The sequence below is a fragment of the Neofelis nebulosa genome, chromosome 8, assembly GCF_028018385.1.
Source record: "Neofelis nebulosa isolate mNeoNeb1 chromosome 8, mNeoNeb1.pri, whole genome shotgun sequence".
Taxonomy (NCBI): domain Eukaryota; kingdom Metazoa; phylum Chordata; class Mammalia; order Carnivora; family Felidae; genus Neofelis; species Neofelis nebulosa.
In genome coordinates, this window is record NC_080789.1 from 65,371,686 (window position 1) to 65,397,819 (window position 26,134).

At 39.3% G+C, this 26,134-nt stretch overlaps 1 protein-coding gene and 1 non-coding gene across 3 annotated transcripts in view; both read left to right on the top strand.

The window, feature by feature from the left end:
* Positions 1-242: 242 nt before the first annotated feature.
* LIMA1 (LIM domain and actin binding 1) overlaps positions 243-26,134 on the top strand; it is an 86,062-nt gene continuing 60,170 nt past the window's right edge. For both annotated transcript variants that reach the window (XM_058742821.1, XM_058742822.1), the window contains exon 1: positions 243-372. The gene's annotated coding sequence lies outside the window, so the exon portion shown is untranslated. The remainder of the gene's footprint in view (positions 373-26,134) is intronic.
* LOC131484155 (U6 spliceosomal RNA) lies at positions 21,547-21,650 on the top strand. Its single transcript, XR_009248066.1, has one exon. It is a non-coding gene; the product is annotated as a U6 spliceosomal RNA (small nuclear RNA).

The window sequence follows — 26,134 nt, forward strand, 5'->3', positions numbered from 1 at the left end:
CGCAAAGCCCAAGGCTACGAAAGGTAGGCGCAGCCCTCACAGATAAGCGCGGAGACTTAGACTTTGCCTCTAGAAAAGCAGCCACGCCTCCCAAGACGCCAACGCAGCGCGCAGCGGAGCCACGCGAGCGGCCCAGAAGGCAGGGCACGCAGTCGGCGACGCGCACGCCCGCCCCGAGGCCGCACGGGAGACCGGCGGGCGTGCGCGCCCCCGCGGCAGTGGGCGGGGTGGGGCGGGGCTCGGAGCCGGACCGGGGCGGGGCCGCAGAAGCTGTAGGTGTTGCAGCTGGGTCGCGACAGGTGCGCAAGGCAGAGTGCCTGGGACCCGTAGCCCCGCTGGTAGCAGCACAGAGGAAAGACCGCCTTCAGCCAGGTAAGGGCCTTCTCTGTCCACATCTTGCACGGCCGAAGAGTGCGCGAGACCCCGGCTTCCCTCCACAGTCTCCTTCTCCAGCGACTTCTGGGGCCAGGGGTAGCACCAGGAGCTTGAACCCCTTCCCCCCACCCCCGCCGAGAGAGAGAGAGAGAGAGAGAGAGAGAGAGAGAGAGAGAGAGAGAGAGAGAGAGAGAGAGAGAGTAGAGGAACCGCTGATCTTCTTGCTCTTTTCCTCATGTCTAGGTACTGCGCTGGTCTTGGGAGTAATTATGTAGGGCCGAATCTTTGCTGCCTGAGGGCCGGAGCTGATAGGACCACCTCTTCCATCGGGAAGACTCCTTTCTAACTATATACAGTTTTGGTGTGGTGGAGGAAGGCGACAGTTCATCAAAATTCCAAATAGTCTCCTAGGGAAATATTCTGATATTCAACTGCTTTTTTCCCTTCTTCATTTAAAGCCATTCCCTCTGTCTTCGATTTTTCCCCATTCCATGCTGCCTACTGAACTCTAAGACACTTACACCCCTTTGAGGCATGTTGAGAATATAGCAGTCCTTGCAGCTGAGTGTGTCATCCCCGAATCGCTGTCGCGTATATATCACTGACACCTGTCACCAATATAGGTAGGTGTTAATATAAGGTAACTGTACACCCCTGGCTACACCTACTAAGCTTGAAGTTGTACGTGCTAGGAGCCAACCATCTGGCGTCCTTCCTTGCCTCCTTACTGGTGCTTAGAACGAGTTTAGCTGATCCTAGTGAGAGATATTTGAACTACTATTGTCTTTCACCTAATTCCGGCTTTCAAAAGTCTGCCTAATCCAGATGGTTCTACTGACTTGGCTCCTCAAGTTAGCGAAAGTACTTAGGGAGTTATCAGCCTTGAGACAATACCCCTTTGGGGGAGAGGTCTTCTTTTGCATTATTCTTTCTTTTGCTGTTGATTTAAGTGGTTAAACACGATACTTTTTATCCCCATAGTTACTAATACTATTCACCAGTGATAAATATTTTAGAAACCATAAAATAACACTTTCTTCTGAGGTCTGATGGAGACACAAAAGAAGATGACCTTCAACAAACATTTTCTAAGTTTCTGTGGAGTAATAACCTGGCTATGGGATGATTGTCTTAGGTAGACCTCCAAAAAGGTACAGAATTGGCAGGAGAGAAGGTTAAAAAAAAAAAAAAAAGGTTGTGTCCACATCTATTTCCTTGTTTTGCATCGACAGAGCGATACATAACATGCTATTAAATAATTTAGGAATTTATTTATTTCATTTTTTGGACAAAACAGTTATTGAGTGCCTCGTTTTGTCAGTTATAGTATGGATTCAAAGTTCCGAACATCCCCAAACATTAAAAAAAAAAAAAGAAAGAAAGAAAGAAAGAAAGAAAGAAAGAAAGAAAAGAAAAAACTTTGGGCGCCTGGGTGGCTCAGTCGGTTAAGTGTCCGACTTCGACTCAGGTCATGATCTCACGGTTCGTGAGTTCGAGCCCCACATCAGGCTCCATACTGACAGCTCGGAGCCTGGCGCCTGCTTTGGATTCTGTGTCCCCCTCTCTCTCCGCCCCACCCCTGCTTGTGCTCTGTCTTCTGTGCTCTGTCTCTTTCAAAAATGAGCAAACATTAAAAAAAAAAAAAAGTTCCGAACATCCCTACTCTGAAAAACTTAGTTAAAATCAAATGAGTTAGGCAGAATCAATAGATAAAACTTACAGTTTTGGTGAAATCAGTGCTATGCTAGAGATGAGGCCAGAGTGCTATGTCCCTCTTCTACTTTTCCTTATAAACAAAATAAACAACACAAAAAAACTTTGAGTATTAGTGAATTATTTTCCTCAGACATTTGTATTGCGTATATGTCCTACCTGGTGTTCTGCCAACATTATGGCCTTTTGAAGATGGGATTAAGACTTGTCCTTAATTCTATGGTAGTTCATTAATGGTTGGTGGAGCTGTTTTTCACTGTTCTGTATTGGGTCTCAGAGTGTTGTTATCATGTAGTCCCTGAACTGTAGAACTTCTGGGAATAGAATAGTGTATTGGCAACCTTAGCAAAATAGTGCCATTTTGTAAAATTGCTTCATTGTGTAACTTTAACTTGGTAGAGTCCAGTTTTGTTCCAGACTCTGGTTAAAAGTGGGCCAAATTTCAACCTTCTAATAATTCTAAGAAGAGAAAGCTTCAGAAGTGAAAATATTTATATTAACAGCGCATCATGATGACAGGATATTTTTTTCTTGCTGAGGTGCCTTCAAAATGTCTCTTCTTTCCTTTCTTTTCTCTTTCTTTCTTTCTTTCTTTCTTTCTTTCTTTCTTTCTTTCTTTCTTTCTTTCTTTCTTTCTGACGGGAGACAGGATGGGTAAATGAGTGAAAGAGGAAAGGGTCAGAAGTGTTTGAAGATTCCTTGCAGAGCTTTATGATCTGAAGTCTATGATGGTCTTAAGCACTTTCCATGTAACTTCAGGCTTTTATTAATTGCCTGCTGTGTGCCAGTGATCTAGTATATAGAGGATGAACATGATACAGTCCCTTCTATATGATTATGTTTTTCATTTTTAAATAGAGATTCTGAGTTAATAAAACAGATGATGGTTGTCTCATTTGGTCATTTGAGCCATGGTACTCGATGAACACATTTCTTTGACAATTACTTACCTCCTTTCTTTCTGTTTACACTCTGGGAAAGCGGTTTCACTGGGAATTTTTGGAAAGCCAGTCAGTATTTGCATGTATTTTCGGTATCTGTAACAATTATCTTTTTCCCTTAAAATACTTTCAAGTTCAATTTTAAGTATTGTTCCTCTTGGGGTTTCAAATTCTTCGCTTTCCTCTGATATTCTTCAAAAATCAACTGTAACTGACTTAGGGCTTCTGTACCAGGAGGGTTCACCAAAGACGTATACACACAGACACAAAAGAATTTTGAGAGTGCAGGAGATCATTAGACATCTTTGCCATAAAAGGCTACCTAACCACAAATTGGGAGAATTTGTCAGTCTATATTGACCGCAGAACAGGTTTTCAGTATTCTTAATTCCATATGCTCAGAAATAGGTGACTTTTATTTAGATTGGAATTGCACTCTTTCTGCAGATAGGAAAATGTGTGACTTGGTTCCTAAGTCAGGAATTTCCATAAGAAAAAGCTTTTTTTTTTTTCCTTAAGGTTTCTATGGTCTTTCACTATGTTTTGTGATAGGCAGTTAAAGTACTTTATTTTGGATTGTGTACAGTAATCTCCAGGTGATGTTAAATTACTTAACACAGACTCTTAAAGTTCTTTAGTAACAAATGAGTGGTTGTAAATTGAGTAGTTTCCTAATGATTGTGGAACTGAGATTCTGTGGTAAATGGTACTCTTGGTAGAACCATACCGATGTGTTTATTCTGTGGCTGGATGCAAAGTCCTTGAGACCCAGTCAAGTTACTGTTCTAACGGAGACCTCTTTTTATTAAAAGGACATGGTTTGACCCAACAAGCAGTCCATTATTTAGCATGTCAAATGATTTCTTCACCCTTGAAAATGTTTCTAGAGACTTCACATTTGCAGTCATGAGAAGTTAACATGATACCATCATATTTTACATTCTTTTTATTTTCTTTTAAAGAATTTCTTCATAATGCTACACTGAAACTAAGAACTTCCGTCTCTAGGGGTGAAAAGATGCAACTTTTTTTCTGATAACAAGTATGGAGCTATTGTTTCTCTTATTTATCCTCTAATGGAGTTTAGAAAGTTTCACAAACCCTCAAACATGTTTTTTCTTGCACTCCGAAGTATTGCCAATTTTTGTTTCATTGCCCATAGATTAGTAATCCTGATATACTTTTACTCGGTTTTAGATTTCCACAATCTTTTTTTTCCCCACATAAACTGAAATTTAAACAAATGGCCTGGGACTTCTTTTCCTCGTAGTCAGTTTCACTGACTAGGTAACATTTGCTCAGATTTGGCTTCCACCTCTAGCACTGGAGGAAACCTGTCTGTCCTTGCAACGTACCCAGTGACTTCCCTGGAATGGCCCTGTCACTGTCCTCCTTAGTTACCACTTGGCAACACTTGACCAAGTGGACAACTTTTTTGGTTATTTCTTTTAGTTGGCTTTCTTGACATGACTTTACCTGGTTGTCCATCTTGTAGTCTAACCAGTTCCTCCCATGCCCCTTCACTAACTCAGTCTTTTGCCCCTTAAGTATGGGTTTTTGCCTTGGTTTAGCATCCTGTTCTTATAATGCTCTCTCCCTGTGCAGACTGATTTATTTCTGCGATTTCAACTAACATCTCCATGTGAGTGATTTGCTGATTCGCTTTGAAGCTTTTCTCATATTTCATATAAAATTTCATATGAAACTTTGTTTCATATTTCATTTCATATTCTTATTTTATTTTCACATAGACAAATATGCATATATAGTTGGAAGATAAGAATTACATATGCTTATTATAGAAAACTTGAGGAAAAATAAAGAAGGCAAAATATTCCATAATCTGTTCCAGTGGGAACTATTTGGTATATTTCCTTTCAGCCTTTTTTTCCTTTGATACACACACACACACACACAAACATACACAGGTAATTGGGCTCATCCTATTGCAGTAGATATAGTTTTGTATCTGCTTTTTCACTTTATGTCATAATTTTCAGTGGCATCAAAATTATTTGAAAACAATTATAATGGATGTTCAATGTCCTAATGTGTTGCTGTTGCATAATTTACGTGTGTACTAGGGTATTTCAATTGTTACAATATTATTAACAAGTGAAAAACAATGAGAACAAATTGATGCATAAATCTTTGTACAGATCACTCACTGTTTCCTTAGGTTAGATTGCCAGAAGTTCAATTACTGGGTCATAAGGCATAAAAATTAAAAAACACTAAACCTGCTGCCAAATTGCTTTTCATAAAGATTAGACTGTAATTAATACTCTCACCTGCAGTGATTGTGAGTGCCCGAGTGCCTCCTTCATAATATTGGATCTTATTTTTTTATCTTTATTAATTTGATAAGCAAAAGTGATTAATTTGTATTTACTAGTGAGAGCAAACATTTTTCATATATTCACGTCCATTTCAGTTTCTTCTGTGAACTGTCTTTTGGTTAGTCCATTCCCATTTTTATTGGGGTCTTAACATTTTAATTATGTTGTTTTTTGTTCGGGGTTCTTTCATTTATTTGGGGCTATGGGGAGGGAGTACAGATTTTTGTTAGGCCAAATTGAATGAGTGAAGGGATGAAGTGGAAAGTGTGCAGTAGTTGAAATGGTGGTGTTTTAAATGCCCGTTGGTATAAGGAGCCAGAGCTTATGTTTGTTGGAGCAGCACTGCAAAATGGAAAGGGTGCCTCCTTGAAAGTCAGGATTGCCACCTTGGTGTTGGGAACCAACCACTTAGGTCGTCTTGGGAAAGTCATCCATCCTCTCTGAGCCTTATCTGTAAAGTGAACAGGGTTGCGTTATTGATCCCAAAGTCCATACACCATCTGCGCCGAAAGGGTGACTTACAAGACACTGCTCTCTAGACATTGTGAAATTATTTTTTGTCCCGTCCCTGACCCGTTGCCCATTTTAGATATATAGAGCCCAAGGAAAAAGACTGGATGCAGTAAAGGCAATTTTCATAGTGGGTAGTAAGGCTTAATAGAACCTAAAGGCAGAACAATAGAAGTTGCAAAGATTGGTAATTTTTAGGCACTCCCATGGATTGACACTTGGCAACCTAGTTACGTAAGTCATTGGAGCCCTGCTGATGTATGCCACAAAGCCCCACCATCTCTAATGATACAAAGCAAATCTCATTTTATGACAGCCTGTTTAAGTTGCGAAGCCAAGGTACTCAACAACTTCCAGTATTCCATACAGAAACTATTCAGAGTGGGGGTTCTTCTTTGTTATTTGTATGAGCTCTTCATTTTAAGAATATTAATTATTTGCCCTGTGGTCAAATGTTTAACTAGTTATTTGCCTTTTAGTTATCTATAGATCTTCTCCTTTGGGATTTCTTTTGTTGCTTTTATTTTGTGAAGCCTTTTGCCTTCTGGAGATGGATTAAGTATTCAGTTCGATTTCCTTCTAGTTTTTATGGTTTTACTTTTTATGTTTAATTCTTTGTCTTGAATTTATTTAGGAGTACCAAAGCAATGTGTTTAGTGCCTTTGCATATCTCCTGAGCTCCAGATCCCTGTCTCCAACTACCGGGACTATGTGGATAGTCCCTATGTACCTACCAGGCATTATGTCCACCTAGTTTCCCTAAGGAGAAAGCTTGAAGTTGTCTTGAAAGTTTTAGTCTCATTTCCCACATTTAATCAAAACTCACTACATTTGGTTGATTCTACTCCAACAGTGATAATGGCTCTTTGTCATTGTTCTAATTAATACCCCCCTTTTTTCACTAGTCCTTAGAATTGGCTTCAGTTTTTCCCCTTTAGACCAGAGTTGTCATTAAAAAATAGAACACCGACTCTCAAAGTATGGTTTCCTTGATTACCTGTTTCAGAATCGCCTGGGGTGTTGGTTAAAAAAGGTAGGTTCCCAAGTCCCACCTAGACTTATAAACCAATATATTTGGGGGAATGGGGTCTGGGAATCTGCAGTTTTAACAAGTGCCTCAGGAGATTCATTTACACACTTAAGGGGAAGCAAAGCACAAGTATATTAAATCTAAATTTCTCTGAATGCTATTCAAGACCCCCACTCCCACACCCTGACAGCCTATTTTTCCAGACTTATCTCCCACATCACTACCCACCCACCTGGCATTGTAGCCATACAGTGATTCATGGTTTCCTGGACCCACCCTGTCCTTTCCTGCCTCTGTGCCTTTGCTCATGCAGTTCCCACAGCCTCATGCTCCTCTCCCTCCTCCCACTCCTGCCTAAATCCTTTTCCTTAAGAGCTCAAATAAAATGCTCCTTTTAAAAAATGAAGCCTCTAATTTGTTCTATTTTAATCATTGGCTCCCTCCCTAGTCTTCACTTAGCACTTTATTTTTACTTCTTTTTTTTTTTTTACCTTAATGCTGTCACTATGAATTATTGCTTCCTTAAATGATTATAAGTCTTCTAATTGTGAGAACTTTGCCTTTCATTTCCATTTTGTAGTCATTACACATATAATAAGCAATTAAATATCATAAAGTATATGAAATATATCTCATCTTGCAAACAGTATTCCATAGAAATGTTTGGCTTTGCACCACACTTAGAATAAAGTTGAGATCTTTTACCACTGCTTGTAAATCCTTATTTAAGGATGAGTGCTGCCACTCATCTCTGTCATCTTCTCATACTTTCCATTCACTCCCTGGTCATATTTTTCCTGCCTCAGTGCCTTTGCATTTGCTATTTCTTACACGTTGAAAACTCCTACATCTGTTCTCTTTGCCTGGCTGGCTGCGTATCTCCTCCCCATCATTCAGGTCTCAGCTCAAATGTCATTCACTCAAGGAGGCTTTCCCTGACCACTATCTAAGGCATCTACCCCTTTTCCTACTGCCACTTCAGTTACTCTCCTTGCATTTCCTTCACTGCACTAATCACAGTTTTTAATTGTCCTGCTTCCTCAGAATGAAAGCTTCATGACAGCAGAGACCTTGTCTCACTTTTAATGTCATGTCTTTAGCAAACAGAGCACTGCTTGACATGTGGTAAGTCCTCAGTAAGTATTTGTTGAATGCACACATAAGCCTTGAAGATAGACTTTTCATTTTACCAAGTCCTGTTTTGGTTTGCAACTCAAAGTTTTGTTGTTGTTTTTTAATGGACAACAGCTGATGTAGTTCCATCAGGGTTCAAATCAGGTAGCAGCCTCTGAGGGTTTCTGAAGGTAGCAGGAAAAATGGAGACTGTGATAGCCAGGATTCACTTCCATCTGAATGCAGGCTTTCCAAGGTGTTCCCAGGATCCAGGCCACTATTTTACTACTGCTGTCAGCATCTACTTCCAGGGTTGTTACTGCTGGCCAATTCTAGTCTTTAAACTCTCATTACATTTTTAAAAGTGAGCAAAACTAGAATCCAACCAGTCCTCAAGCAACCAAAAGTTTTCTTCTGGTTTCCTTCTCTAGAAGAAAAATAAGAAAGCTACCTAGAATCCTCAAGGAAACATGAAATGATGTTCATTATATTTACTACATGCCTATTGATTTGAAAGATTTTTAGCAACAGCCTTAAACAAGGTGTTTCTTGGGAGCTTGGGTGGCTTAGTTGGCTGAGTGTCTGACTCTTGATTTGGCTCAGGTCATGATCTCACAGTCGTGAGATTGAGCCTCCTGTCGGGCTCCACAATGAACTTGCAGCCTGCTTAAGATTCTCTCTCACTCTAAAAAAAAAAAAAAAAAAAAAAAAAAAGATTCTCTCTCACTCTGCCCCTCCCCTATGTGTGTTTGTGCTCTCTCTCTCTCTCTCAAAAACAAAACAAAACAAAAAAAATAAACAAGGTGTTTCTTGTTAACATCTCATTGAACCAGTCTAACTCATCAGTTACAATTTCTTCCAATTTCTCTTCATTGGGTAGACTTATTCTTTAATTCTATTTTTTCTTGAAACTGGCTTGAAACTTTATTAGAAATTACAATAGTTTTTATAGCAACTTATAGTTTTCAAAGTACTCTGGGGTTTTTTTTTCCCTCATTTAATGCTTACAACCATCCCTTGTGAATACGTTTTTGAGATATAGAAACTGAGACCCACTGATTCATTTTCCCAGGTCACCCAAAAGCCCACTACTCAATTAAATGCCTCTCAATAACTTTTTAAAACAGCACCATAATTTGATATAATTTTTAGAAGGTAAACATGAAAATGTAGTTGAAACATTAACGTTATACGTTTGTAACCGGTCCCTAAGAAATAAGATGCATAAGTTAGTTGAGATAAGTACAAAATTTTGTCACTTCTGTGGCTCTATGGTTTGGTAATTCTTTGTTTGATCAGCCTCAGCTATGCTTGTCCTTGATTAAAGCATTGTTCTGGGTGAGCTGCTCAGATTTTTACAGAAAGGAAAGATTAGAGAACTTGCCTAGAGAAGAGTCACTTTTCAGTAAGCCCGTTTTAATTCTCCTCTTGCTTGAAGGGATTGGTTCAATTGATCTGAACTGGCCTTTCAGATTGAGCAGGTCCTCATCTAAAATTTCAGATAAGAAGAATGGAAGCCAGGTCCTTCCTGGAAATGGCCAGGAGTGAAACTAAGAAGCCCTGTATTTGGAGAAAACTCAATTAATTATTAAGGACAAAGGACTGGTATAAGGAGGTTATATCCTTAATGGAAGCAGCCTTCTTAAAATAAGTGTACATGATTCTTCTGTTTTGACATTGTAAAGAAGGTTCTTTAATTAGCCACTTTGTCTTAAGTAAGCATGTGATTGACAAGACCTGTGAGCATGTAGTTTATAGACATTCAATTATGTAGGTGGGCCTTTGTTTTGATATGTGGCAACTGAGAACTAGCATAATGCTGTTTTTTATTCATATGACAGATGTTTATTGAGTCCCTACACTGTACCAGGCACTGATATTTGATGCATCTGATGTCAAAGTATGGAATGGTACAAAGGTTAAAGGAGAAACAGGCTATTCAGAGTAAATCTATGCTTTCTATAATGGTCTCTGTTGACTATAAATTTCCACATTATTTTTCCAATTAACTGTGCCTTTTTCTACTTTTCGCTTTAAATTTGAAGTTACTGACATAGTTTTCTGCTTTTCTATGTACTGATAGAGGTTTTCCTTACTATGTGCGAAAAATACTGAAAAAAGACTCAATCCATTGGATTATGTTTGTCCTTACAATGTGTTAATTATCAACTGGGCACAGGGAGGAGGACGAAGAACCAAGCAGAGAAAAATTACAAATTAGATTTGAGAGAGAAGTCGAATCAAACTTGGAGTAGATTGGGTAATTTTTAATTTAAAGAAGAAGAAAAAAGATTAGAAAGAATCTTGGGTGGTTCTTTGTGACCTAAAAATTTTAGACCAAAGTTCGTTTTTGAAGGCTGTAACTACAGGTTACTCTTTTACTAAAATAAGATATGCGAATGCTACCGCAATTATGTAAAAAGCTAATTTGGGTTTCAAAAGTGCAAGAAGATAAGATATTCAAATTAATGAATAAAGTGATAGAAGCTGTGTAGGATGGTGATCATTATATCATCTTCCAGTTAGAGTTTTTACAGAGGTGTTAAGAACACCTAAAATTTGGCCCTTAAACAGTATAATTTGAGAGAGATTTAGACTTTTGGGCGCAGAGAAACAGTGTCAGGGTTTTAAGCAGATCTGATGTTCCTGGTAGTTACTGCCAGCTTCTCAGAGATGACATTCAAGGTGCTCTTTTTTTCTTGCTGATGTAACAAAAATAAGTTGACCCTAAAATATAGTGTGCACTAGAATGGCAATTGTAGTTTATTCTCTCTGCAAGAGGTCGTTTTATTTTCATCCCAGCCTCCTAAAATAATGAAGAAGTTAACATCTATTTGGCCTTTCTGGGCCTCAGTTTCTTCATCTGTAGAGCGGGATGGCAATATTCTGAGTTTGCTACCGTGAGGATTAGTAAGTTTATATATGCAAAACAAAACAGGATCTGACACGCGGTAAACATTCAATAGACATTAGCTATTTTTATTACCAGCACCACTGTTACTTTATAAGCACTTATTTTAGCACTGAGCTAAAGGAACATTTTAGAGATGATGAGACTGAGGCTTAGAGTAATTTTCCTAGTGTTACCCCATAAGCAAGTAGTAGATTCAAGATGTAGACCTAGGCTGAAAGAAACTGGAGACAGAATCAGCTTAGATATAGAACAGACTGGGGCATTTGGCCCAACCCTTACCCATCCCTTCTAGTTTCAAGACGCTTAGGATAAGACTGGCCCAGACCACCCCCCAGAGACCAGGAACTTGTGTTTTGCAGTAAGTAGTTAGAACATGGACATTAGTGTCTGTCAGACTGTCCCAAATCTTGGCTCTGCCACTTACTAGCTCTGTAATCTTTGGCAGGTTATTTAACCTTTCTGAGCCTCAGTTTCTTTCTCTGTAAGATGAGAATAATAGTATTTGTTTCGGGGCACCTGGGTAGCTCAGTTGGTTAAGTGTCCAACTCTTGATTTCAACTCAGGTCATGATCTCATGGTTGTGAGTTTGAGCCCTGAGTCGGGCTCTGAGGTGGCAGCATCGAGCCTACTTGGGATTCTGCTCCTGCCCTGCTTGCTGTCTCTCTCAAAATAAAATAAATAAACTTAAATAAAAATTTGTTTCATGATATTATAGGGACTAAGGGAGTAAAACCAAATGGAATGAATCACCCTGCATATGACCAGTACTCCATAACCTGGCCCCAGGCTTACGCTAAGGTGGCCCAGATTTTTTTTTTTTATCTGATTCTGACACAGTCCATCTAGATGGTTGGTGATTAGGGCCTGTGTCTGCCTCCCTGCTGAGGCCTAAGAACCCTGGGATCAAACCAAGTCTAAACACCCAAAGCTGTTTTTACATTGGAATCATAGGGACTCTTAAGAAAAATTAGAAGTGTTCAGACTTTACATGAGAGATTCAGATTCCAAAGATGATCCTGATATTCAAAGCACCGTCCCCACCCCCTGCCTCACCTCCCCACCCTTGACCCTTGCACAACTAAGAAGTGTTAGGTTGGCTAGTTGAGGGTAGCAGCTGAAGCACAATCCCAAACAGTGATCTTAATGCTTGGATTGTCGGTGTCAGTGGGAATATTGATGAGTAGTCAAGGGGTGGGTGCCCTACAAAAGGGAACTCTACAGAAACGATCTCATCTGTGTAGTCAAACAACGTTTCTGTTTGGAAAGAATATTAATGAGATCTGGATAGGAATCAGACACCGGGAAAGGACAGCTGCTGTGAGAGGCAATTTGAATTGTACAAGGAGTTACACATGATATTACTAAAGTCCTTGTGCCATTTTAAAAAGTAATTAAGTTGTAAAGATAATCAACAATTTATAAACAATGTTTTAAAAACAACTGTAGTTTCAAAAAATAAATGTATTGAGGGGCCAGCACATATTTGAAAATATGTTCAACTTTCCCCATGAGTAAAGGAATGAAAAGTAAAACAATAATATACCATTTTTCATACATCTAGCAGATTGGAAAATATAAAAAGGATTAGCAATGCTCAATATTCACAAGGATGTGGAGAATAGTCTTTCTCATATAGCTGATGGTTCAAATATAAATGGATGCAAAAATATATACAAATTGATGCAACTTTTTTGAAGAAAAACTTGGGAATGCGTATTAAAATTTTGATGCATAGGCCTTTTACTAGAAATGCTGCTTCCAAGAATTTATGCCATGGATGCATACTTCCAAGTAGGCAATGATAGAAACATTTTCATTGGTGTCTTGTTCTTAATAATGAAGAACCTGCAGCAACCTCTATGTTCATTGACAGGGGCCTGGTTAAATAAGTTATAGACTATTGCAGAGTGAAATAGTATTTGGTACTGAAAGGGTGAAGTAGATCTCTATGTCCTCCTCCATCTATATGTCCTTTCCTATATGTCTTCCTGTCATGTGTGAGAAGATGTCCAACAGGAAACAAATAGTTGCTGAATAGCATATTAACATAAAGTCATTGCTATTGTTAAAAAAAGAAAGTATATGGGGCGCCTGGGTGGCTCGGTCGGTTAAGCGTCCGACTTCGGCTCAGGTCATCATCTCACGGTCCGTGGGTTCCAGCCCCGTGTCGGGCTCTGAGCTGACAGCTCAGAGCCTGAAGCCTGTTTCACATTCTGTGTCTCCCTCTCTCTGTGACCCTCCCCCGTTCATGCTCTGTCTCTCTGTGTCTCAAAAATAAATAAACGTTAAAAAAAAAAAAAAAAAAAAGAAAGTATGTGCGCTGGTGTTAACCTCACTGTGCCTCAGTTTCCTCATTTGTAAAATAGGTATCATTATAATGATCAATATAATGTCTACGTCATGAGTTGTTGTGAGGATAAAATGAGATAATATCTGTGGAATGCTTAGGACAGTGACTGACATATTATGCTGGGTGTTTGCTATTATTATCATGCATGGGCAATATCAGAAGGTTTATGCTCCAAAGCGTGACAGAGGTTACCTTTGGCAAGTAGCGTTGTCTTGGGGGAAGGGGTGTGCAAGAGCAGGCAGAGACTTCGATTTCTTATATTGTATGTGTCTACATAATTGTTTATGACTAGCAGGCCCATCGCGTGACCAATCACTATGACAAAGAAGCGAGGCAAAGAAGAAAATGGCGGCTCCAGTTTGGAGTGCTTGTTGAAACCTGTGGAGTGAGAGGTTCCCCGAAGGAAAGGAGGAGGGTGAAAGACGGTGGTGATGTGGGGATACAAAAAAGATGCTCATTGATTCCACCTTGGCTGCTGAAGCTCTTTTTGAAAACCACTAACCTAATTAAAGATCAAAAAATTTTAAATTGCACAAGAACCTTACGAAGGCCCAACATTTATATCTGGACTTTTCCTTTTTGCAATTTAGTTTTACATTTATACTAAAGAAGTGATTCACGTTTCATTTGACTTTTGGACAAAAGCTACAAAAAAGTAATTGCTCACATGTCCAAAACATTTAGGAAGAGGTAGTTCTTCGAATAATTATAAAATAAAAATTTTGATCTTTTAAAGGCACCACTAATGTCTTTTCAACTAGCATTACTACCTCCATTATGTAATATTATAGAGTAATTTTTGCACTAAAAAAGTCAAACAGCTGAAGAATATTACATTTATGAATTATTTTCATCAGAGCCTTATGACATAGGCCTTGTTAAGACAGTATGACATATAAACTAAGCTAAGCCAAAATATGTAATCTGTTAACTGAACCTTTAGAATAATGTTTATTCGATGTGTTAGACACAGAGGCATACGACAGTACTAACAAGATTTGGCTCTGACCTCAAGCAATGTGCCAGGCACTGTTTTTCATTTATTATCTCCTTTTATTTTTAGAACAACCCTGTATCTTAGGGTTATCATCCTCATTTTATACAGAAGGAAAGTGTAGGACGGAGTGGTTGCCATGCATCTGGTTAGCACTGGAATCAGGATTGGAATCAGCTGGTGTTTCCATGGTACCGCTCTGCCCCCAAATAACCAAGACGTGAGGATAGGTGATGTGAGCCCCGTGTTGAGGGCACACTGAGAATTCTCAGGGACCTCAGTGATCAGCTATCATCCAGTCTAGTGACTTTAAAACTATAATTTTTTTAAGTTTATTTATTTTGAGAGAGAGATAGAAAGAGCTTGCACAAGCAGGGGAGGGGCAGAGAGAGAGAGGGAGAGAGAGAGAGAGAGAGAGAGAGAGAGAGAGAGAGAGAGAGAGAGAGAGAGAATGAATCACAAGCAGGCTCCACGCTGTCTGCGCAGAGCCTGACGCGGTGCTCGAACTCACAGACTGTGAAATCATGACCTGAGCCGAAATCCAGAGTCAGATGTTTAACTGACTGAGCCACCCAGGTGCCCCCAAACTGTAATTTTTAAAATAGAAGTTTTATTGAAATACTCATATACCATATAATTTACCTGTTTAAAGTGTACAGTTCAGTGGTTTTTGGTATATTCACAGAGTTGTGCAGCCATCACCACAATCAATATTACAACATTTTTATCACCTCCCAGAAAAAAACCCACACCCTTTAGCAGTCAGTCCAATCCCCTTCAACCCCCCTGCATGTGTGAGGCAACCACTTATCTACTTTGTGTTTCTTTTTTTTTAAATTTTTTTACATTTATTTATTTTTGAGAGACAGAGACAAAGCACAAGTTGGGGAGGGGCAAAGAGAGAAGAAGACACAGAATCTGAAGCAGGCTCCAGGCTGTGAGCCGTCAGCACAGAGCCTGACGCGGGGCTTGAACCCACAGACTGCAAGATCATGACCTGAGCCAAAGTCAGATGTTCAACCAACTGAGCCACCCAGGCGCCCCTCTACTTTGTGTTTCTATAGGCATGCCCATCCTAGACATGAAATAGAATCATACAATATACGATCTTTGTAACTGGTTTCTTTCACTTGGCACAATTTTTTCAAGGTTCACCCATGTTGTACCATATATCAGTACTTCATTCCTTTTCATGGCCAAATATCATACCTTTACATGGATAGACCACATTTTGTTTATCAGTTATCAGTTGATGAATATTTGGAATGTGTCCACTTTGGGTTATTGTGAATAATGTTATTATACACAATCATGTACAAGTTTTTGAGTGGACATGCGTTTTGTTTGTTTTTTTTTTTCATTTCTCTTGGGGGGGGTGTACCTCCCCCAGGAGTGGAATTCCTGGGTCACATGATAATTATGTGTTTAACCCTCTGAAGAGCTGCCAACTATTTTCCAAAGCAACTGCATCATTTTATATTCTCATCAGCAGTGTGTGTGAGGGTTTCAGTTTCTGTATATCCTCTCCAACACTTGTCAGACTATAATTTTTTTAACCGCATCCCACAGTAAGAAATATTTTACATTCTTACCCAGTTTATCCACACACAAATAACTGAAACAAAAGCTTTTTGAAAGACTACTTATACTCTGTGTGATGCAGTCTGACATTTTGTATTTCATTCTGTTCTTTTTCTTTAGCACAGACATCTTGGCTCTGACCCGTTAAAACTGATTTCACAACTCACTAGTTGTGACCCGCAGTGAGGAAAATACTAGGCTGTTTTAACCTTTTCATTTCACACAAGAGGAAATTGAGGCCCTGAGACATGACTTTTTCAGCAGATGATACTGCTAATTAGTTGTAGATTAAAGATTAGAACCCATGTCTGTTGGCTTCCTGCTTTAACTTTTGACATCTCGAATTTAGTTGCCCTCATATTCAGTTCTTTCTTTTCTTTTCTTTCTGGAGTGGTAAAGTGTGAATCGCTAAGGGTGAATTCTGTAAGCACCCCATGAAAGTTGTTCTGATTCTTTGGTGAGCAGTTTCCAGAAGTGGAATTGCTTCTCAGAATTACACAACCTCCTTTTCATTATTCTTGCTCTGCATCTTAGTGGTTTTTTTTAAATGTTTGTTTGTTTGTTTGTTTGTTTGTTTATTGAGTGAGTGAGAGCAAGCAAGGAAGGGGCAGAGAGAGAGAGGGAGAGAGAGAATCCCAAGCAGTCTCTGCACTGTCAGCGCAGAGCCCTCCACAGGGCTAGATCTCATGACCATGAATGAGATCATGACAGCCAAAATCAAGGGTTGGATGCTTCGACTGAGCCACCGAGGCACCTCTCTCTCTCTCTTAGTGTTTTAAAAAAAAATTTTTTTAACGTTTATTTATTTTTGAGACAGAGGGAGACAGAGCATGAACAGGGGAGGGTCAGAGAGAGGGAGACACAGAATCGGAAACAGGCTCCAGGCTCTGAGCTGTCAGCACAGAGCCCGAGGCGGGGCTCGAACTCACGGACCACGAGATCATGACCTGAGCCGAAGTCGGCCGCTTAACCGGCTGAGCCACCCAGGCGCCCCACTCTTATTGTTTTTAGAGATCAAAATATCCTTAAAGAGTGATTTTTTAAAAGAGACAAAATGTTGCTAAGGTGATTCTGTCTTGATACAAACATCTACATCCTTGTTGACCCCTGGGAATTTGATCATTGCTACAAATTTCTTATTGTCTAGGATACATGTTTCTACAGAGACCTGGCGAAAACTATTCCAAGAAGAATAGCAGTGATAATTCTAACAGACTTGTAAAACTTGCCTGTAGACTTGTCTGTCACAGTGTGGCTGAATAATAGAGTAGTGAGCCTTTTAGGTACAGTATTTGAAGTTATTTAGTCGTTCTATTTTTTTCATATTCCTTGAGTTTAACTCAAAAGTTTGAATAAACTAAAATTACTAAGTCACAGTTCTGAAAAATGATATGTACTTTCTCAACAACTAGCCTTAAGACTGCATAACAAGCATTCATTTTTTTGTACTGATAGTGTTTTGGATAAAATTTAAACCTGATATAATTGCACTCAAAACATATGCATAAAGTTCCTTCTATTTAAATTTTTTAATGTTTATTTATTTTTGAGAGAGAGAGAATGGGGGAGGGGCAGAGAGAGAGGGAGACACAGAATCTGAAGCAGGCTCTGAGCTGTTAGCACAGAGCCTGATGCAGGGCTTGAACTCATGATCATGACCTGAGCCAAAGTCAGATGCCTAATTGAGCCACCCAGGTGCCCCAAAGTTCCTTCTATTTAGAAGGCAATGTACTAGATGCCAAGAGGGCAAGAGGCAAAGTAGATCTGTCCCCTGATCCCAAGAATCTTTCTATCAAGTAGAATTTATAAAATTATAATAAGATAAAGGAAGTGACCTATGCTGATTGGGAATAGGGCCAGGGCAGTTCAGGAAAGGGTTCTTTGAGGAGGTGGTCTTTCCTGGAGTCTTGAAAGGTGGATAGTTGAGGAAGGGATAACATTCTAGGTGGAGTGAAAAAATATATGGTGTATCAAGGGAGTAGAAACTGGTAATGACATAATTTTGGAGATTCTCTTTTCATGTCAAAATTCTATGAAGTTAGGCTTCTCCCTATCAGAGAAAGAAGTTAAAATAAATAAAAGGAATGCTAGAATGAATTTTGTGATACTAGATTATTTGATGCTAGATTGTGTGTGTGTGTGTGTGTGTGTGTGTGTGTGTGTAAACAGGTAGATAAAGAAATAAATATATATATTCCTGGTTCTATCCCCCAAGGCAGCCTAGAAACAGTGACATCTCAGTAGCAATGAGAACATGTAGTATCCAGATTTGGTTTCTCCAATAAAAGGAATCATGACTCCTTGTAGTACTTGATTCCAGGCCTGGGGCCAGCAAATACGAGACAAGTTTGGGTCATCTTATAGTGCTATAAAGTAAGAATGTGCTTAAAAAAAAAAAAAAAAAGTTGGTGGCATATTGAAAGGACACTAGAGCCAAGCTGAAAGAGCTCCAAATGACCAAAGCTGGGAACAATTTGAGCAACAAAACAAAATTACCCAGGGAATAGAATAATACAGGAATTATTATAACTAAGGAAATAAAATAAATATCCATGAGTCTATCCTAATATTAATAATGATTGAATAAATAAACAAGGGAGAAAGGACAGTTCTTTCTTACAGAAGAATCCCAAGTAATAAATGCAGAAGGAATGAGGGCAAGAGAAAAATCACCATTAGAACAGCACAGTAATAATTGCTGAAGGCAAGATCAGTGCATGAATGCTAAAATTAGTAAAAGTTTAAGGAGGAATAGGATTAAAGGATCTCCCCCAAATATTTACAAATTATAAAGGGAAACATAGTAACTTTACAGTGGTGAAACCCGGTAGGCACTACCCTAACCGAATGATCAAGGTTAACATCACCATTAACAAGACATCAGCATCATGAGCCTTGTGATATGATGCACTGAGGAGGAAGTCACATCAGACTCTGTAGTATTCCTCCCAAAATTCTAGAACTTCACTCTAAATCTGAGAAAGTATCATATTTTAAAAAGTGACCTACCCCTTCCCCCCCCCCTTTTTTTTAAGGACTGTGAGATATTCCAGGCTCATCTGGTATTTCCCTGCCCCAGCTCTGGAATTAACCACTTCTTCAAGGAGCCCTGGTTCTTTTTATTGGAGACACCAAGAAACCCAAATTGAGGGACATTCTATTTAATACCTGACCATTACTCTTCAAAAGTGTCATGGTCACAAAAGACAAAAACAGAGGGACTGTCATAGACATTGGAAGAGACTTAAGAAGCCATGACCATTAGGGGCACCTTGGTGGCTCAGGAGTTAAGTGTCCGACTTCGGCTCAGGTCATGGTCTCACTGCTCATGAGTTCGAGCCCTGCATCAGGCTCTGTACTGACAGCTCAGAGCCTGGAGCCTGCTTCGGATTCTGTCTCTGTCTCTCTGCCCCTCCCTCCCTTGCTTGCTTGCTCTCTCTCACACACTCTCTCTCTCAAATATAAAATAAAACATAAAAAAGAACAAAACAAAATGAAGTCATGACCATTAAATGTAGTGTAGGATTCTGGAACAGAAAAAAGACTCTAGTGGAAAAACTAGTAGAATTTGAATAAAGTCTATAGCTTAATTAATAGTATTGTACCAATGCTGATTTCTTAATTTCGATAATTGTGCTGTGGTAATACAAGATAAAACTAGATGAAAAGTACATGGGAACTTTTGTACTTTATTTGCAACTCTTGTGTAAATCTAAAATTGTTTCAAAATAAGTTTTTAAAAAAAACTTAACTTTCAAAAGCTTTTTTTAAGTATGTGAATTTAGTCACTGTTTTGGTAAAAAAATATGTACACTTAGAAATAAATGTAGTTTATATTCTGAAAAAACATTATATGGGAACATTTTCATGTTGCTTTTGTTTAAAATTTCCCTTTGCACCTTGAAGGTTTTTTTAGGTTGTTTTTTGTTTGTTTTTTTTTCTTTTAATCAGTTGCTCCTATGGTGCCTGGCTGGCTCTTTTGCTAGAACATGCAACTCTTGATCTTGAGGTCATGAGTTTGAATCCTATATTGGGTGTAAAGATTACAAAAAAGTAAACAAACAGGGGGCACCTGGGTGGCTCAGTCAGTTAAGCTCTGATTTCAGTTTAGGTCATGATCTCATAGCTCGTGGGTTTGAGCCCTGCGTCAGGCTCTGTGCTGATAGCTCTGAGCCTGGATCCTGCTTCGTATTCTGTGTCTCCCTCTCTCTCTGCCTCTCCCCTGCTCATGCACTGTCTCTCTCCCTCTCTCTCAAAAAAAATAAAGTAAATCTTTAAAAAAAATTAAAAAGAAATAAAAAAACTGCAATGGTTGCTCCCTTTTACCTTTTGACATTAAAATCAGAAAGAGTTCTTGATAAAAAAGAAACAAGAAACAAAGTTTAAAACTTTACAGTCTATTTTTTTTTTAATTTTCTTTTAATGTTTATTTTTGAAAGAGAGAGAGAGAGACAGAGTGTGAGTGGGTGAGGGGCAGAGAGAGAAGGAGACATAGAATCCGAAGCAGGCTCCAGGCTCTGAGCTGTCAGCACAGAGCCTGACATGGGGCTCGAACCCACGAACTTTGAGATCATGACCTGAGCCGAAGTCAGCCGCTCAACCGACTGAGCCACCCAGGCGCCCCTACAGTCTATTTCTAAAAATAACATTCTTTTTACTTTTTAAAGTTTATTTGTTTATTTTGAGAGAGACAGCATGGGGGGGGGGGGGACAGAGAGAGTGGGAAAGAGAATCCCAGTCAGGCTGTCAGTGCAGAGCCTGACGTGGGGCTTGAACCCACAAACCATGAGATCATGACCTGAGCCAAGATCAGAGTCAGACAGTTAACCAACTGAGCCACCCAGGTGCTCCAACATTTTCTTTTAATGAATGAGTTTGTACTCTGTTCTCTCTAATCTGTGTGTGTGTGTGGGCGGGGGGGCGGGGGCTGTGTTCAGGCAACTATGCTCTTGCACAAGTAACAAAAAGCAAAACAAACAAAGAGTGGGGGGAGAAAGATATGATGAGATTAGGAGATTAGATTTATAAGAACAGGAATAGTATTAACGACAGTTGATTTCCTTTTGTCCCATCCTGGATTCTGCAAGACAGTTTGCTTAGTTAGGTTAAGTCTGGAAATGCATTTATTACAGTAGGACTCCTGGAGCAGCCACAGGTCTCACCCTCAGCAATAGCTTGAGGAAGCAGATACCTGGGGCCAAATTTCCCAGTGAGTCATTGCCCAACCCTTAAACTTTAAAGAACCTTTGTTCAAGAGATTTTTATCAACAAGCTATAGCTCCCCATAGGACATTTAGCCGTCTTACCTCAAGCTACCTGGTGTGATAAAAGAACTTTGAGCTGGGAATTAGAACTCTGGCTTTCATACTTAACTAGTTGTGGAGCTGGGGAAAATTATTGGACCTTCATGTGGCTCAATTCCCTTATTGTATAAAGGGGGATTTGGTTACTTGATTTCTAAGCTTCCCTTTTGATGTTAAAATCTTCCCTATGCATCTAAAACTGAAGACTTCTTCCTTCTTAGCAAACAGTTTCCCTTTCTAGGTGTCCCATTATTATTTGTGATACCACCGTCCTTCCAATGTCTGAGGCTAGAAAATCTTAGAGTTATTTCTGTTATATCCATTTCCTTTAACTCTCGAACACAGTTGACAACCAATCCAGCCATTCTTCCCTCACAGTTGAAGTGGTGTCGGTAGCATGTATACTAAGACTGGAACGATCCAGAGAAGATTAGCATGGCCCTTGCTCAAGGGTGACACACAGTTAAAGTGGTAGTAGAATGCATTTGACCTAAGAGGCTGGGTTTTAGAGTCTGAACACGCCTTCTGCTTGGGCCATATATTAGCTACATGACCTTTGGCACATTACTCAACCTCAATGAACCAGGTTTTGTTTTTGTTTTTGTTTTTGTTTTTGCTTTTGTTTTTAATGGAAATAACACTAGTCTGTCTCCAGGGTTGTTGTAAGGCTTAAATGAGTTAGTAAGTGTCCAATAAGTGATAATGCCTTTTATTATTTGCACGTAGCAGTGCAGTGGATTAGATCTTAGAGTCAAATGGGCCTTTGGAAAAAAAAAAATAGTCAAAGGTATGGTAGCCAGGGGTGCACGGGTGGTTCAGTCAGTTAGGTGTCCAACTCTTGGTTTTGGCTCAGGTCATGATCTCACGGTTTATGAGTTCGAGCCCCATGTCAGGCTCTACACTATCAGAGTACAGCCTGCTTGGGATTCTGTCTCTCCCTCTCTCTCTGCCTCTCCTTCATGCACATTCTCTCTCTCTCTCTCTCTCTCTCTCTCTCTCTCTCTCTCTCTTTCTCTCTTTCTCTCTCTCTCTCTCTCTCTCTCTCTCAAAATTAATAAACTTAAAAAAAGGCATTGCAGCCCAAACTGAATACTTCCTTCTAGATGGGTCTTTCCAGGCATTGGTACATGCCCTCTCACTCTTAATAGGATTTCTAGGATTAGGAAGTTGTCCTAAAGTCTGAGAATGGGGTTCCCATCTGAGAGACAGTTGGTAAGGAGGGAGAGATATCACACCTTTAATTCAAGCCCATGAAAGTCAAGATGTTCACAGTGGAGAGTATTTCAAGAAGGCCCTAGTTAATTCTAAGTTTCACTGAAAGAGCAGATGATTTATCTCTGATGCTGGCCATTCTGGGAAGATAATTGCCACTACACTCTTGCTGAAAGATAATTTGTATGGGTTTGCAGCTAAGTGATTCAAAGCTTTTGCTACCCAATTTTCTACCATGGCCAAAAGTGATGGTTTTAATCATTATTCATTACTTGTAGGGGAAAGAAAATTGACTTTGGAAATCAGAGAGAATATGGATTTGAATCCCAGCTCTGCTACTTATGACTAAAAGATGATTGTACAGTTATTTAATATCTCTGAATTTCGGTTTTTCAACATAAATATGAGATAGTAAAACCAATCTTGTAGAGCGGTTCTGAGAATTAAGTGAAATATGTACTTCATATAAGTAGATGTTTTAAAATGTTCATTTCTGGGGCACCTGGGTGGTTCACTTGGTTGAGTGTCCAACTCTGGATCTCAGCTCAGGTCATGATCTCATGGTGCATGAGATTGAACCCCTCATTGGGGTTCTTGGGATTCTTGTTCTCTCTCACCCTCTGCCCCTCCCCTGCTCATGCACTTGCTCTCTCTCTCTCAAAAGTAAATAAAAATACACATGTGAAAAATAAATAAACAAAACGTTCATTTCTTTCCAGGAGTGTGACTTTTAACCTCAGCCTGGAATTTTTAGCTTCCTAAAATCACTAGGATTTTTCTTGCAGGCATGTATATTTCAACATATGTAAAACAAACTCATAAGTCTCCCACTTCTTCCTATGTTTACTGTCTCTCTTAATGGCATCAACAATCTTCTAATCATTCAAGTTTGATGATTCCAATTTTGATTCCTTCTCTAACTCTAAATCCATTTTATTCTAAGAACTGTAAATTCTCTTCCCACCTTTCCATTCCCACCTATGCTAATGTAAACCTTGATTACCTCTCACTTAGACAGTTTTAGTATCTTTTTGACAAGTAAATTAGACTCCAGTCTTTGCCCCCCAATTATCACGTTATACACTGCTGCAGAATCAGCTTTTAAAACATGGTTCCCATTATGTTACTTGCTTTTTCAGAAACTTCCCAGGTTCCACCATAGAGACTGTGGGCAATTCACTATAGAACTCTTATGTTACAGATATAGATGTTGGGCTCAGGGAAATCATTCTTTTGGGAGTGGCACATTAAGACTAGACCTTATCTCTGCTCACTCACAGGCTAGTTCTTTCCAGTATTGGAATATGGCTCAAACTCCTTAACATGGTTTGCAAGGATTTTCCCGTTCTGGGCCCATTCTTTCCCTACCTTATCTTCCACTACTTTTGTACCTACAGTCAAATCTATTAAAGTATTCTATGCTATTTCAGCTCCCTAACAGTATAATGCTATTCTCCCTACCTGAGATGCACTTTCCTCCTCCTGGCCTCAGTTGATGAAGTTCTGCCCCTCTGTAAGTCCCAAGTCAATCTGATGTCTCTTCCCTTCCCTCCCATCAAGCCAGAAAATCAAATTCCCTACTCCTAGACCACACATTGCCTCTAACCATATTCTGCTTCATGCTATAATTATTGTATACGTGTCAGCAAGCCCCAGCCAGGGCAGGCCCTCTCCCTATACCTTATAGAAAGTAGCTAGTTACTCGGTAACCTGATACCAACATCTATCAAAAAGCGTGTACTCATTCTCGCCTTTAACTGTTTCATAGGGTGCTGCTAATCACATTACTAAGAAATGATAGTATGCTTCTGTAAAGAGAAGCGTGGTGATGGTGTGAGCCACCTCATTCCTTGAGCAAAAAGTGTGCTTATCACAGCCTTATACCAAGATAGATATTCTGAGTTTTCCTGGATTTCTGGCCAATGTTAATCAAAACCATGGAATTAGACTTGGGAATTAAATACCCCCCCCCCTTTTTTTAACCATACTCAGTCCTTCAAATAGTGAATGATTTTTCCTTTTTACAAACAAATTTGAGAACGTATCTTCTGTATTTTTTTCTTTGATCCAGAATCAATTGCTATAGAAGCACTGACGACTTTTATACCCACACCTACATTGAAAGCATAATTGTACCAAACAGTGTCTTAAAGTGTGATTCAGTATTTCCTAACCTTGACTCAAAGGGTCATTACTGTGATGTTGCGTAACTGAGTTTAACAGAATTGTTTTGCTTCTGTATCTTTTTCTTATGAGAGTAAGGGCTGACCATGTTCGACGGGTCTGTCAGATTCAGACTGGGAAGCAGATAAACAAGTAAATACATATTATTTGATACACTGACGTTTACTTCAAAGAACATGTGTAGAATTAAGATTATTTTATCCAGGAAGAGAGAGATTCTTGAAAAACCAACATGTATTACTTACTCTGTGTCAGGGTCTTTTCTTTACCTTATTTGTTCCTCATAAGGATATTATGAAGGAAGTACTATTGCTATGGATGAGAAATCTAAGTTTTAGGGATGGGGCCAAAACTCCCACTTAAATGCATCTGTGTCTAATACCAGAGCTCCTTATCAGGAGGGGGTTCTATGTTACCTTTCAACATGGGGATTAAAACAAACAAGTAAAAACCACAAAACTCTCATTGTTTTCACCCAAGACTTTAGTCGGAAGAACGAGTACCGCGTGTGGAAAAGTAGTGTGCTCTTTAAGGTTGCTTATCACTTGTTTTGCATAACAGAACTTTCAGTGTAAAATGGCAGCCCAGGTTGCTTGGTTAAGCCCACTGGGTTCTGTTGTTGTCAAGGTTGCTAGAAACAGTACATGATGAACTCTGCATTCTGTCAGATCAGTTATGCTCTGCAGTTGTCAAGAGACCTGCAAGTAGTACTTTATCTATAGTTTTCACTCTTCAAATAAGGAAACTATGGACTCATTTCTAATCTTACCTTTTCTGGACAAAGGTTGGAACTCCTTTGCTAACTACTAGGGCAAAAACACCTTTGGCAGTTTCTGGGGCAAAACCGAAACAATCCAGATTAATGGGCAGGGACTAGGTGATTTCAGGGGCATAGCTTTATGTATTCTTTGACTTGAAGCAATGTTAGGAAAGAATTACAGAATAGAGGTTTTGTCGCCTGAATTTAAAGTTCATTATATTTCTCCCTGTTGTCAAGATTGTTAAAATGTAAAAATAATAAGTATATAACAATAGTCAATTCCGATATGTATACTTAAATTGCTCTTAATACATTATAACCTACTTAATATTTTAAATATATCCTCTCCTTAAATCCATATCAAAACACCAACAATGGTAAGTATTATTGTCATTTTTCAGCAGAAGAAAGTAAAACTATATATATTAAATTATATAGGTTGTTCAAGGTGACAAAAGTTATGATTTAGCTGAAGATTATCTCAACTTAAAGCCCTCACTCTTTATCTTATACCATGCTGTGTCCCCAGCTCTCTCTCCAAACCAAGTGGCCAGTGATGCACAGTTTGGGGAGAAAGGGCAGCCAAAAGAAACTTGGACGTAGGTAGAACCTAATTTGGACCTGAATCTACACAGATGCCAAGTGTACTTCCCTTGGGATGTAACTCAGAAGAGTGGAACATTTCACTCCAAATGTGACTTTGGAACAGATTTAAGTTCAGAGGGAGGCCAATTGATGTTTGCACAGTGAGGTCAGTCTTAAAATGATGGAACTGGAAGGGACCTTAGAGATCATCTGGTCTAACCTTCTCATTT